Source organism: Eutrigla gurnardus (assembly GCF_963514095.1).
Source record: "Eutrigla gurnardus genome assembly, chromosome: 3".
Classification (NCBI taxonomy): Eukaryota; Metazoa; Chordata; class Actinopteri; order Perciformes; family Triglidae; genus Eutrigla; species Eutrigla gurnardus.
Genome location: NC_139917.1, coordinates 28529609 through 28542105, shown reverse-complemented (window position 1 = coordinate 28542105; position 12497 = coordinate 28529609).

Here is a 12497-nt window from a genome sequence, read left to right as displayed (position 1 = left end):
AGTTGGCTGTTGTATCATATTCATTAGTCATATATGTTTCTATTTACAGCAACTAAACAATAGTTTGAAGGAGAGAACCTTGGACCAATGATGCACTCAGTACACCCCACATCCCACTCTCTCTCTGTCTCTCTCTCTCTCTCTATGGGGAAGACATGGGCCTCTCTCGGCTCACTGCTGGCCTCCAGGTCCAAGTTGACCACTCATGATGGTCAGTCCACCTACGCCTCTGAGTGTTGTTGCCAGAGGCAGAAATATACAGGCACCCACAATCGGGATACAGAGGAGAGGCAGCCACTGCATGTATTTCTTACTGACACTGAATTTGGCCAAATGATTGATTAGCAGTAACATTTTACGAAAAAGCTGTTTACACTTTCACAACATTCTCTGTCTCCCCCCCCTCCCCTCTCCGGTGTAGCCAGGAGCAGCTGGAGAAAGTCAGAGATAAAGTCAAGACACAGCTGGAGTGAGTTCACCTCATTTAGGCGTGACACATTCACTTGTTCACGCACTCACAAACACACGTTTCTGCATATGTTGCTGTTTCACATGTGAACTCAACCGGACTAATGACTTAATTGCTGTGTATACTTTGTGTGTGTTTATCAGCATGTTTGACGGGAGAGTTTTCACCGGCAGAGTGAGAGCAGAACTCCAGTGACAGGATGTAGTTGTTAGAGATTTAACATCCACTCTGCCTTTATGTAACTTTGATGAGCAGGCTTATTTATATGACCTCCTTCGCTGTCATATCTATTACACTGAAATCCTGGATGTCGAATTAAACATTGGAATATTTCATAAAGGCCTTCATCTCAGTTGTTAACAACTCCTCATAAGAAATAGATAATAAGAGATGGATTAAACCATTTGTTTTCATCTAAATATTTTGTTTATTATCTATAGCAGTATTTGTAACAAATGCAATGGCTGGAATTGTGCCGTGATTAGTTCTAAATCCAGATTGGTGCAGAGAGAACTTCTTCTTTACCAGATTCCAGGATTTTCACTAAATATAAAGGAAAGGAACAGCCAGGGTTCGGGCTAGTAGCTCTGCTCAAATAATTGGCAATTTTTTTTAGACAATCTAGAAAGAAATGCACACTGTCTGTGAGGAGGGCCAAATGATAACCTGCCACAAGCTGATATTGTTCTGGCTGTGTGTGCCATCATGGCAAAATGTGTACCCGGAGACCCCTACTGTAGTGGGAACTACTCCAGAGTACTGTCTGTCTGTCTGTCTGTCTGTCTGTCTGACTGTCTGTCTGTCTGTGATTGCCTCTCAACCATGCAAAATGCAGTTGCGTCACTTTACAGGGGTGAAATCAAAATGAAGCCGGAGGTCGAAGGTGGGTGTGGTCTGAGAAAGAAATCTGTAAGAATGGGGTTAAGAAGTGGAGAAGGGGCCATCGGCCTGATTTGCAGTCGCAGCTGGTGTGATCCCATTGCAAAATGGTCTCTAGTTTTTATGTAGATTTAATTACTAGCTCTTATTCTAATGAATAATAAAACAGCAGACATTAGCTCTCTACCCACACATGTTACATTTGAAGAATGTTTAGTATTTGAGCAAGAGGAGCAATTCGTTTGGCTTTTTGATAAGCATTTCGTTGCAGCTGGCCACCGGCTTGATTTCAGAATTTGAAAAAGACATATATTCCCCCTCTTGCTGATGTTGATGATTACTCCATGTGCCACATTTCTCATTTTACCTTCCAGCCTTTCTTGCCTTGTGTTGTTTTTGGAGAGGATAAACTGGAGCTGCTCCATTCATTACAGAGCAAATAACACATATTTAATTGTTCTATTATACACCAATGGTTCCCAGTGCCTGGACGATGGCTCATGTGGCTCGTCGTGTGGAATTGGAACTGCCTTGAATAATTATCGCCCAAATTTCAAACTATCCTGTGTAGTGAAAGTCCTGGAGTTCGGTAAATAACCAACCCAAGGCATTCCTTATTATCTCTGTGCCAATCTGGAACTAATCACAGCGTTATTTCTGCCAATTATTTAATCAGAAATAATAGTTTCTGCTATAGATAATAAAAAAACCCCATTGTGCTTCCCTTTTCTTAGACCTATCAAAAGCATTTCATACAGTTGATAATTCTTTGCTTCTGAGAAAATTAAGTAGTTGTGGCCTAGATGGAAATGTCTGTAACGTTAAATTTTGTGTTCTCTACTTTTTGCCATTTATATAAATGATAGTGTTTCCTCATTAAGTGGCTGTCAAGTCTATTGTTATGCTGATAGCACAATTTTGTATTGTATTTCTGACTCCGTACTAGCCATTCCGAGCCTGCGACTCTCCTTTAATACTCTACAAGAAGTACATTAGTGAGCAAACTGCGATAGAAAAGTGGCTTCTTATCAGTGCTTGAAGTGGAAAAACGGAAGTGAACGTTATATTCATAAATTACAGCACCCCACCCCTTCCTCCTGTGGCATGCCATGAATCCTGCTCATCCAGATGCTCTCCATATTGTTTTTATGCTCATGTGGCTTATGAGGTGTGGCGCAAATTGCTGGTGCTGCACCCATGGGTAACTGATATGGGGAGAGCAGAAAAGAGTCCTTGCTGCTTGTGGGAAGGTCAGATTGTTTCCTTATCAGTTCTGGACTATGATGATGTAATTTATAGACATGCCGCTTTCATTCTTTAACCCCCAGACTCTCAGTCTATCACTCCTGCCCCAGATTCATTACTGGTGATATAATACTTACCAATGTCTCCTGTAAGGTTGGTTGGCCTTCTCTTGTTTCTTGTTTATTTATAAAGCCCTTCATTGGTAGGCTAACACCTTACATCACAATAATGCTGGAGTGAAACTTTGGTTCCTGTCAAACGCGCTCAAATGATTGGCTTTGATTGATTCATGGAACGACCTTCACCAAACCATGATCACAATCCACTGGATATCAGCTGTTTTAGCTGATCCTCTTTGTTTTTATCTTTCTATTTGATCTTGCTCCGTAGCTGCTTTGGACTTGTCTGTCACTCGATGTCAATGCAAATGAGTGCGACCTCCGTGAACTTTTCGAGTTTAAACAAAGTTTTGAATAAATGAATATATACTTAAATCCCAAATTTGCCAGATTGGGGTTTTGGTTTCAATTTCAAACTGTTTGAGGAATAATATTACAACTGTGCCAGTTCTCTCCAGTTTGGGGAATGCCCACTTTAAACCTGACACTTTCAAGCCTGTATTGTAATGGCACATTTGAAGAAATTCAATAAAAGTATAATTCCCAATATTCCAGAATAACTAGACATATAGCATGGTTAGAGATCTAACAAGGACAAGTGCTCCATCGACTGTTGCCCCAGACCTTAACAAAATGGACCTAAAGGCTGCATCAGAAATCTCTCTCTAGTTACTATATAGTCCACTGGCTTTATTGTGTGCATATGCAGATGTACATGTGGTGTTCATGCTACCCATATTAGGTTTGAATGACTCTACAGTTGTCAGTGATGATGCAAAATAAGGATGATAAGCAAGTACCATTGGTTGTCTATTATATAGGGAGTAGTGAACTAAGTAGTTAGTTCAGACAGAGTACTACAGTATAGTTTACTACTCCACACAAACAGTTAACCACACATTCTCTCATTTAAACGCATCTTTAGTTTTCATTCCCCGCTATTATCAATTATAACCAGTGAAAGCACCACACTTTATCGTCTTAGATATTGGAGCCGAAAGTGACACTCAGAAAGTGACAGTCCGTAACAGCCTGTTAGTGCTGTTCTCCCGGGTGTGGTGCAACAAGGATAATATTGGCCAGTGGGCATCGGAATACAAAGGGTCACGAAGATTACACGGCAGGTGACTCTTCACGAGAGGAAAATAGTCCCTCTGCAACCATATTTATGTGGCCTTCACTGATGAAGTTGGTAAGACCATATGTGCCAAGAAAATACTACACCTTACAAAGGTGTGTGTGTGTGTGTGTGTGTGTGTGTGTTAAGCAATGCGTGATGTAACTACCCAACTCTCTCCATCGGTGGTCCTTGAGGAGATGCAGCAGATGGACAATATCCTTGCAGAGCTGGAGGTTCCCATTGAGGAGAAAAATGTCCCCAAAATCAGACAGCATGAGATTACAAAATGACCAAACAGAGACTCGGGCTAAGACATACCGGCACATAAACAGATGCACATCAGCACACTCGCTATAAGCGCCTATTTGAGCAAAATCTATTATTTTATTCATTGACTAAGAAATAAATTGACTAAATCAATAACAATTGAATTTGATTAAGAATTTTATGGTGGCAAATTATTTAATGAATAAAACAAACTGTATATTTCACTGACTTGATGAATAACTTCAGTTTATGGTCCGTTTGTCATAAGGAAGAAAACAACCTGAATTGCTGCATTGTGGCATCATAAAGTCTTTCACAATCTGTGTTGCATTATTTTTGCAATTATTTTTGTATTCTCCTACCCTTCCCATCTCGATCTCCACCTTTTCCCCAACTATGTATACTTTACATTATTTATATACGACAAACACAGAGATCTCAATGCACACTAATGCCGTGTCTTAGTTAATCCTTGTATTTTGAATACATCTTTTCAATCTATTTAGCATTACACATTTTAATTGTCTTTTATAAACCATACACAAATGGACTCTTAACTGTTAATATGTTGTGTTTTTATGCTTCACGCCATGATAACAAGGTTGTCATCTGTTGTATAACTGATCTGATGTTATTCAGTGATCACTGCTTGGTACCGTTCTGCAGCTGAGATAGCCCGAATTAAACAGACTAAACTCTAATTTGTTTGGTAAAATAAGGTTAAACGAATCAGGACAGTTATTGAGATGGGAGTGTTTTGCCGTTCATGCCAACTAAACACCAAACCCCTTCTCTCTGAAGGTAATTGCAAGAAGAAGTCAGAAGAAAGCTCTTCTAGTCAGGACTTTGGCACTAAACTGTGATTTCTACAACAAAGCAGGCAATCCTCTCCGTCTGCAGGCTCAAAGGCCCACTGAAAAGCTCCACATGCTGAAAGGACATCCAGCCGACCTGCAAAGCAAGAACCTGAAGAAGCCACTTATTTCACTCGGGCTCCAATATGCTAAGACTAAAGCCGAACTTGTCACTGCCGGTTCCGCCTCTTGTTCCGGTCTTATGTTCCTGACCCGTCGACTACTGCGGCCTGTTCTCTTCTGAGGTGCCTGCAGCTCCAACCTCTGAGAGCACCAGCATGCTGCAGACTTATTCTAGCGACTATAAAGGGAAAGAGACTTTAAAAGAACAGACTTGAAAATTAAAAGATGTTTTGAGACCGGCAAAGATGGAATAATAAGGCTTGCAGCTACAAAGGGGGGTGATGAAATGATTCAGCGTCCCATTGAGAGGGGGAGAGAGAGAGAGATGGAGATTAAGCCTGAAGTAGACGACCATGCCCGAAGATCCCAGAGAAAGCTGAATAAACTGCCATCAGAGAGAAAGAACTACATAGTATCATCCATCAAAATCCAACATAGTGAGATGTCGAGCATCTCCCCTTCAGAATTAACCATCAGGTGGAAACAATACATTTTCAGATGTGAATGATGTTATTAGACCTAAATAAATTTGATTCCAGATAATTAAGTAACATTAGTTAACAAGTTTACTTCAGTTACTAGAAAAAAATCCATAAATATTAATAAATACGCCTTAGATCTAAATCACATGTAAATCCTTTCATTCATACATGCTTCATCCATTGTACTCATTTATTTACTTCATTAATTTTATTCCTCTATTTTTCCCAAAATTGGTGGTGTTCTAAATTTAATCAATTTGCACTGTGGCACATGTATCATACAGAGCATGAGATTACTGTAAGCACAAAATATAATGAGAGTATTTCAGAGAGGGAGAACAGCACTCAGGTTCAATCAGGTATAATAATATACCAATGAATGTCCAGTCTTTCATAGTTACTCCTTCAATAATTGCGCCCTTTTCCGCCCCCGCAACTTTCAAAATACAAGAAGCTCTTTTCTTACCCACAGAGGAGCCAATAACTGATCATTGCCCTTTTTAACAACCCAATATGCTGATGCCAGCATTGAAAAACGCCGCGTTCCTCACCACCACTAGGATAAAGACTTGATCAGCAGTTGGCCAATGGCCAAGCTGGGAGTTTATACTATTGTGCGATTATTGGATTCATCCCCATAATCGGGCATTATCCCCAGATAAACTCTTCCCCAACCTAATCTGTGTTTAATCAACAACAGGACATGTTTAAGCTACTCTTCTGATTGAAATCATTACATGTGCTTTTTGTCCAGTTTTCAAATTGTGAAACAAGTGTGCTTGTGGCTTTTAGGAGTTCACAGGGGACCTGAAAATGCATCATTGGAGTGGCATAATCAGGTTCACATGTTCAATCCCACTTCCACTGAGCATCTCATCTCAAGTGGACAAACGGCCTCACCAACACTAAAAACAAACTGCACAGTTCCCAGTTTTTACACCTTGAATAGCTCATATGCTCTGACAAACCTGAAAACGTTTCAGTAAATCTTGTATTTAGAGGCCAAACCGTGAGATCTCATCCGATAATGAGGCAATGCATCAATCTCTGTGTCACCAAGCAGTGAGGCAAGGAGGAGAACAGGAGTTTTGTTAGAAAAACAGGGTTTTTAAACTTATCCCAGAAATGCAAAACAATACAAACCAAGAACGTAGGCTTCTATAAGCGGTTTAGGAACTAGAACTATACTACAGCAACCAAACAAGGTGTTGAACAAAGTGAGACCTGAGGGAACATATATATATACTGGCTTGACCAAACCAAATAACATGCAAGGGGAAAACTAGATGGAAGTCAAGTACCGCTAATATAAAAGAAAACCTAACAAATCCCAAACCTCCCCCCCCTCACATAGCAGCACATGGTACGGCCTGATAGGCAGCCAACAGGATTTAACAGTCCTCCACGCTTGGCCACACCTTTTGCTCCACCAGGAAGGGATCTCCCACAAGCATGGAAACTCAAAGCACAAGGAAATAATAATTAATGCAACGGAAAATGATTCAACCCTACAGTGTGATAAATGTGTGCACGCCCTTTGAACAATGTAAAGTAAGTAAATAGATTACATATAACATTTAACCGTGTGATGTGAACTTTAATGTGGAAATGAATTGTTTGGGGTGTGGCCGACTGCAAATTAAATTAACCTGTGCACTTAAAAAGGTAATGAGGTGAAAGAAAATATGACAAGCTTTTGTTTATTGCCAGTGAGATATTTAATGCACCCTTTGACTATGCCGGTAATAGAAAGGCCGTAAACAGTAACAGCCTCAAGATGAGCCATTTTAAATTGTTCTGTGGGCTGGGCCTCTTAGGTTTTATCTGGTGTCAGCCTGCAACATTGACAAGCACCAATTCCTTCACCAGAGAACCAAAGTTCTGGGTATATTCAGAATTTAACACCCTGAATATACAAGTGGGATTTCCTGTAGCGATGTGAATTTCCAAGCTGTCAAATCGGGTGTGCACTGGTGCTTTAAGTGCAAATTAACCAACACAGTGTCCATGTGTCTTTGCCCAGATCAACTGGATGACATCATTGCAGTATATTTTTGTGTGTTGCAGGCTGCTACGGGAGGTGGGTCACATTGAGCTCTCACCCTGATGCCATGCTGCAGCAGCAGTGGGACGTCTGTGACCTCCATATGACTGTTTAGAGTTCCGAGACCTCAAGTGCGCCTATTTGGGAAAAGAGCGTCTTGATGTGCCCATGCCTCCTCTACCTACTTTGCCACCTGATCCAGAATGTCAACTTGTTCATTCTTGGAGTGTTGGAGTCAAGACTTGAAGAAATCTGCAGGTTAGTTCTTGAGTGTCAGTGACAGTTTCACCATTTGGAAACTTTTGTGCCGAGAGTTAGATTTATACCACTTCCAGTCATTGACGAAAAATGTACTTGACTAAAAGTACTATAGTACAGAACTACTGTGTCAAGTATGCATTCAAACACTTAAGTAGAAGTAGAAAAAGTCAAATCAAAACATAATTAAAGTCATCATTATGTAAAGTGGGCCATTTCAGATTCATATACATTAAAATATATAACTGGATTATAATTATTGATGCATGTGTGGGGGATGTGTTCATTGCCTATAATGTTGCAGCTGGCAAAGCTGGAGTCAGAGTTAATTATTTATATACTTCTAAAAATATATCATAACTTGTAAGTTGATTTAAATAGTGTAGTGATGATCTAAATCTGCAAAGTAAAAAGTACAATATTTCTCTCTGAGATGTTTTGGAATGGAAGTATAAAGTAGCATTAAGGGGAAATACTAGAGTAAAGTACCTCAAAACTGTACTCAAGTTACTTCCCACCACTGTGTACTAGTAAATATGAAGCTACACCCGGCAGGTTATCTTATTTTAGCATGAAGACTCGACACGATGTTGACCAACCAATCCTGCCAGCTCACTAATGATCTCGTTAAGTTAACGAACAAGTTCTGTCTTGTTTGTGTTAACCGTGCTGAAACATCAATTTGTGGTTTCACGGCGGATTATATGCCAGATTATTTCGTTCTCCTTTCCTTCCTTTCACCTTTCTGGCCAGATGCAGTAACTCCTATGAGTCTCCACTGGTTGGTTGCCTGGCAACATCACAGAGACACCAAGTTGGGAAGAAATAGTCAGGCACATAATACCCCGTAACACCGCAACAAGTCAATGTTACACTCTGAATTTTTGTATGGCTTTAGAAGTGCTGTTAGGCGGCTTTTATCATCATTGAACCCCCCCCCCCCCTTCCAGTCTATGCCAACTGGCTGCTCGCTGTAGTTTCAAAAAGTCAGTGTTTCAAAAGGCTTCATTATTTCTTGTCTTTTCATGCATAGTTTTCCCATTTATTTCATGATAACCTTAACCTGAACCCTTTGTGTGGATGTGCATTTTATATGCATACATTTGGAAAGTCAAGTTCACTTCTAACTTTCTCATAATATATGTTTTATTTGGCCCAAAAGTTATTTAAAATATGAATTATTCAAATCTCTATATTGGAAAGTGCTAACTTAAACTTAACCCACTTTATAAAAAGGTAAAAAAGTTGTAATGAACCCTATTAATGAAGAGATTTTCCTATTTATGCATGTTTAATTGGCCCGTTTCAGTCAGAAATGGTTCTGGTTATTGTTGTTAAAAGGAGGACAGACTATTTCCATGAAGAGATGTCTCACAAAAGCTTATAAATACTTTTCTTATCATGAATTATGATATTATTGACTGACCTTTTCAAGCTAAAGATAATTGCTGGTGTGGCCAAGTGAAAAAGACACAGCAGTGCATCACTTCAAACTAATTGATTTGGCGGCTGCTCTCGTAAACTTTTCACTGTGATCAGCACTGTGACAGGAAGTCATCGCCTGTTCATTTTTCAGATGAGTGGTATTCAGAGGTGCCTATACATTTGAACGGGGTGACGATTTTTTTTTTTTTTTTTAGGTAGACATAGATCCTTGAGTCAGCCTAAAGCTCGTCTGAGATCCAAGCACTGCACACTGCCCCTATCTGGCTGTAGGAAGCAGTGCCGTCTGTAGGAGAGCTCATTCCAGGTCACCCACTCTCTGTGGGCGAGAGTGAGAGAGGGTGGAGAGTGCAAGAGAGGGAGGGAGAGACAAAGTAAAAAGACAGACTACAGAGAGAGAATATCTATAACTCGATAAATGCCAGCTATCACACCGTTCTGTTCCAGATAGAGAGCCTTGAATACATTTCAGTTTATTTTGTTGCCATTTATTGACGGAGTGATTCATTTCCTGAGTCTATATAAAGCCGTGTACTGTAGCTACAGTGCAACGTCTTTGCTGTGGCAGTGCCTCTGTCGGAGTAAGGAATAAAAAAGAAGTCAAGATCATTGTATGAAAGACAGAAATTTATCTTGTCGGCTCATCAGTCATCAGGACGAACGCAGCCCACCTACTTTCTTCCCCAACCAGCTTACTTCCACCCGAGAAACATTAGTGAATCATACTTTTGTGGATACTTCTATTGTGTTTCCCTGTCACTCATATCCACTGATGGTTGTCAGATAAGCTGGTATGAATAATGCATTTTCAAAACTGGGCAAGTCGGTGTTTCAGTAATCAGGATTAAGGACTCAAAATGTGAAAAAGCATAAAATTCCACAATGCTATTCTTAAAAACATATTATTATTCAACTTTATTCAAGACACAGGAAGGTCCATAAAAACAACACACTATTATTTATTATATTAATTGATAGTAAAAAAAAAAAAAAAAAATAGAAATACAACCCAAAAAGTGTGCCATCAGATCTTGTTGTCATGGAAACAATGTGCTTCTTCCTAAAATATTTTTTCAAGTAAAGTTAACAGTTACAGGCTTTTATGGACTGGGTTTCACTTAGCTGTGCGGCTAATTAGCAGTGTGTGCTTTTATAAGATTTCTATATTGTGATTTATTGTGACTGGCTGCAGCGCGGCTGCGTGTGCTTAAGGTGTGATCAGTAGGACCGCTGCACAGATCCTGGACCAGTTAGCATGGCCAGGTGTCTTAATGAGGACCTGTGTGGTCCAGCACAGGTCACATAGCATAAACCATAACTATCTGGGTTGTGCCTCTGCCAAAACAAAAGTGGTGACACTCTGGAAAAAGTCAGTTACCATGGATACAAAAATTGCCCACATCATTTTTGTCAGAGGCCTTGTGTAATCGTTTTCTCTTTCCTGCAATTTATTTATTTATCTATTTATTCATTCATTTGTTTATTTATTTATTTTTTATCAGTTTGTTTGTGAGCCTGCCTGCTGGTTTCATAGTCGGAGCTGCTTTAATTGGACTCCTTTTCCCTGTTCCTCTGATTCATTTCACAAATATTGGAGTGCTGGGCTTTAACTATTAGCCAAACAACATTAGTGGAATGAGCTTTTGTATTCAATAATTATCCAGTACAGTAATAACAAAATAGTTAGCACATTGTTGAAGATCTACACATTGATAATGGGTCCCCCTTGTTTTTCAAATGTTTATAATCACACACTGGTACGGGCCACTGGTTGAAATGTAATCCGACAGCAGAACTGAAGAGGTAAATGAATCGGACGCAGCGGGGGGTTGAGATGCTGGCAGCTGGGTTTGAACCTGAGCGTCCAGCTTCCTCCGCTGCATCACAACATGCCCGGGCCAACTTCTGTTCAACACTCCTGCTCTTGGCCCATCGTAGATCAGTTTTAATAACATGGATTCATGTCCAGATAATTTCCAACAACTGTTTCTGAACAGGGCAGAGCTGGCTCACTCTACTGTCCACCACGTGTTGGGCTGGTGTGCACCGGATGAATGTGTACTCGATGAGAGAGAGATCCTTAAGTATGCAACACCAGAATCCTTAAAAAAGGTCATGTCCCAGTAATTACTATAGGGAGGTCTGCAGGCATTCAAATCCTTGAATGAAATTATATTTTAAGAAAGGGAAAGCTTTTAAAAGCTTATTCTGCAGGAAGAATGTAGGTTTTTTTATTTCCTTGGAAACAGCTTAATGTTTAAATATAGAATACGGAAAGCTTAGCCATTCTCTATTGGGGCTAATTGACAGACTGAAAACGAAAGCCACTCTTAATGTCATTGCACAACATTCTCCACGGTTCCCAAGGGGGTGTCCTGGGTCCGGCCTGTCCCAACAGGACGCCTCTAATGGGGTAAAGAGCGGGAGGAGATGCTGATAGAGGGGGATGGAGTGAAAGTAAGGCAGCGCTATTGTATTCAGAACCCCAGGAATTTTTCCTCACAAGAAAAGTAGACCACCATCCTCTCCTTGTGTGGTCTGTCTCCCTCTCTTTTATGTCCACGTTATGCAATCGTCTGTTTCTTTTATTCCAAGCCTTGGAGGCTCGGGCTCTAACGGAGGAGGATAGAGGACCTCAACAGGTGGAGATTTTTATTCTAGGGATGGAGGAGGAGGAGGAGGAGGTGGAGGAGGAAGAGGAGGGAAGTGAAGTGTTCCTTAATAATAAACCCTCTGGTCTACTTACACTGCGCTGTTTGCCTCACAGTGGAACCCAGCTTATTACAGCCTAGTCCTAGTGGATCCCCGGCCTGCTAACATGACCCCATGCAGTATCTACACCATCTGTCTGCGAGGGAACACACAGAGGGAGGGGGGGGCGGATGGGGGGGAGGTTTGTCAGCGCTCCCCGAGGACCCCACTGTGCTGCAGTTTTGATCAGCTAATTATGTTTAATTGAGACTGTGAATTCACAAGCGTTGGCTCTATTCTCCCTTATCTCACCCATTTGACGAACGCCGGCGCTGACGAGGGGAACATGACACATCACCGGCAGTAAAGCATTCCGGTGCAGATATTCCGAAGGCACATTTGGGGACCGGGAGAACCGTTAGATTGGGTCGCACAGCAGTTGAGTGGATATTGAAATGTTTTATCTGTGCGCAGTGGATGCTCCGAGGAGCGGAGGCGCTTCG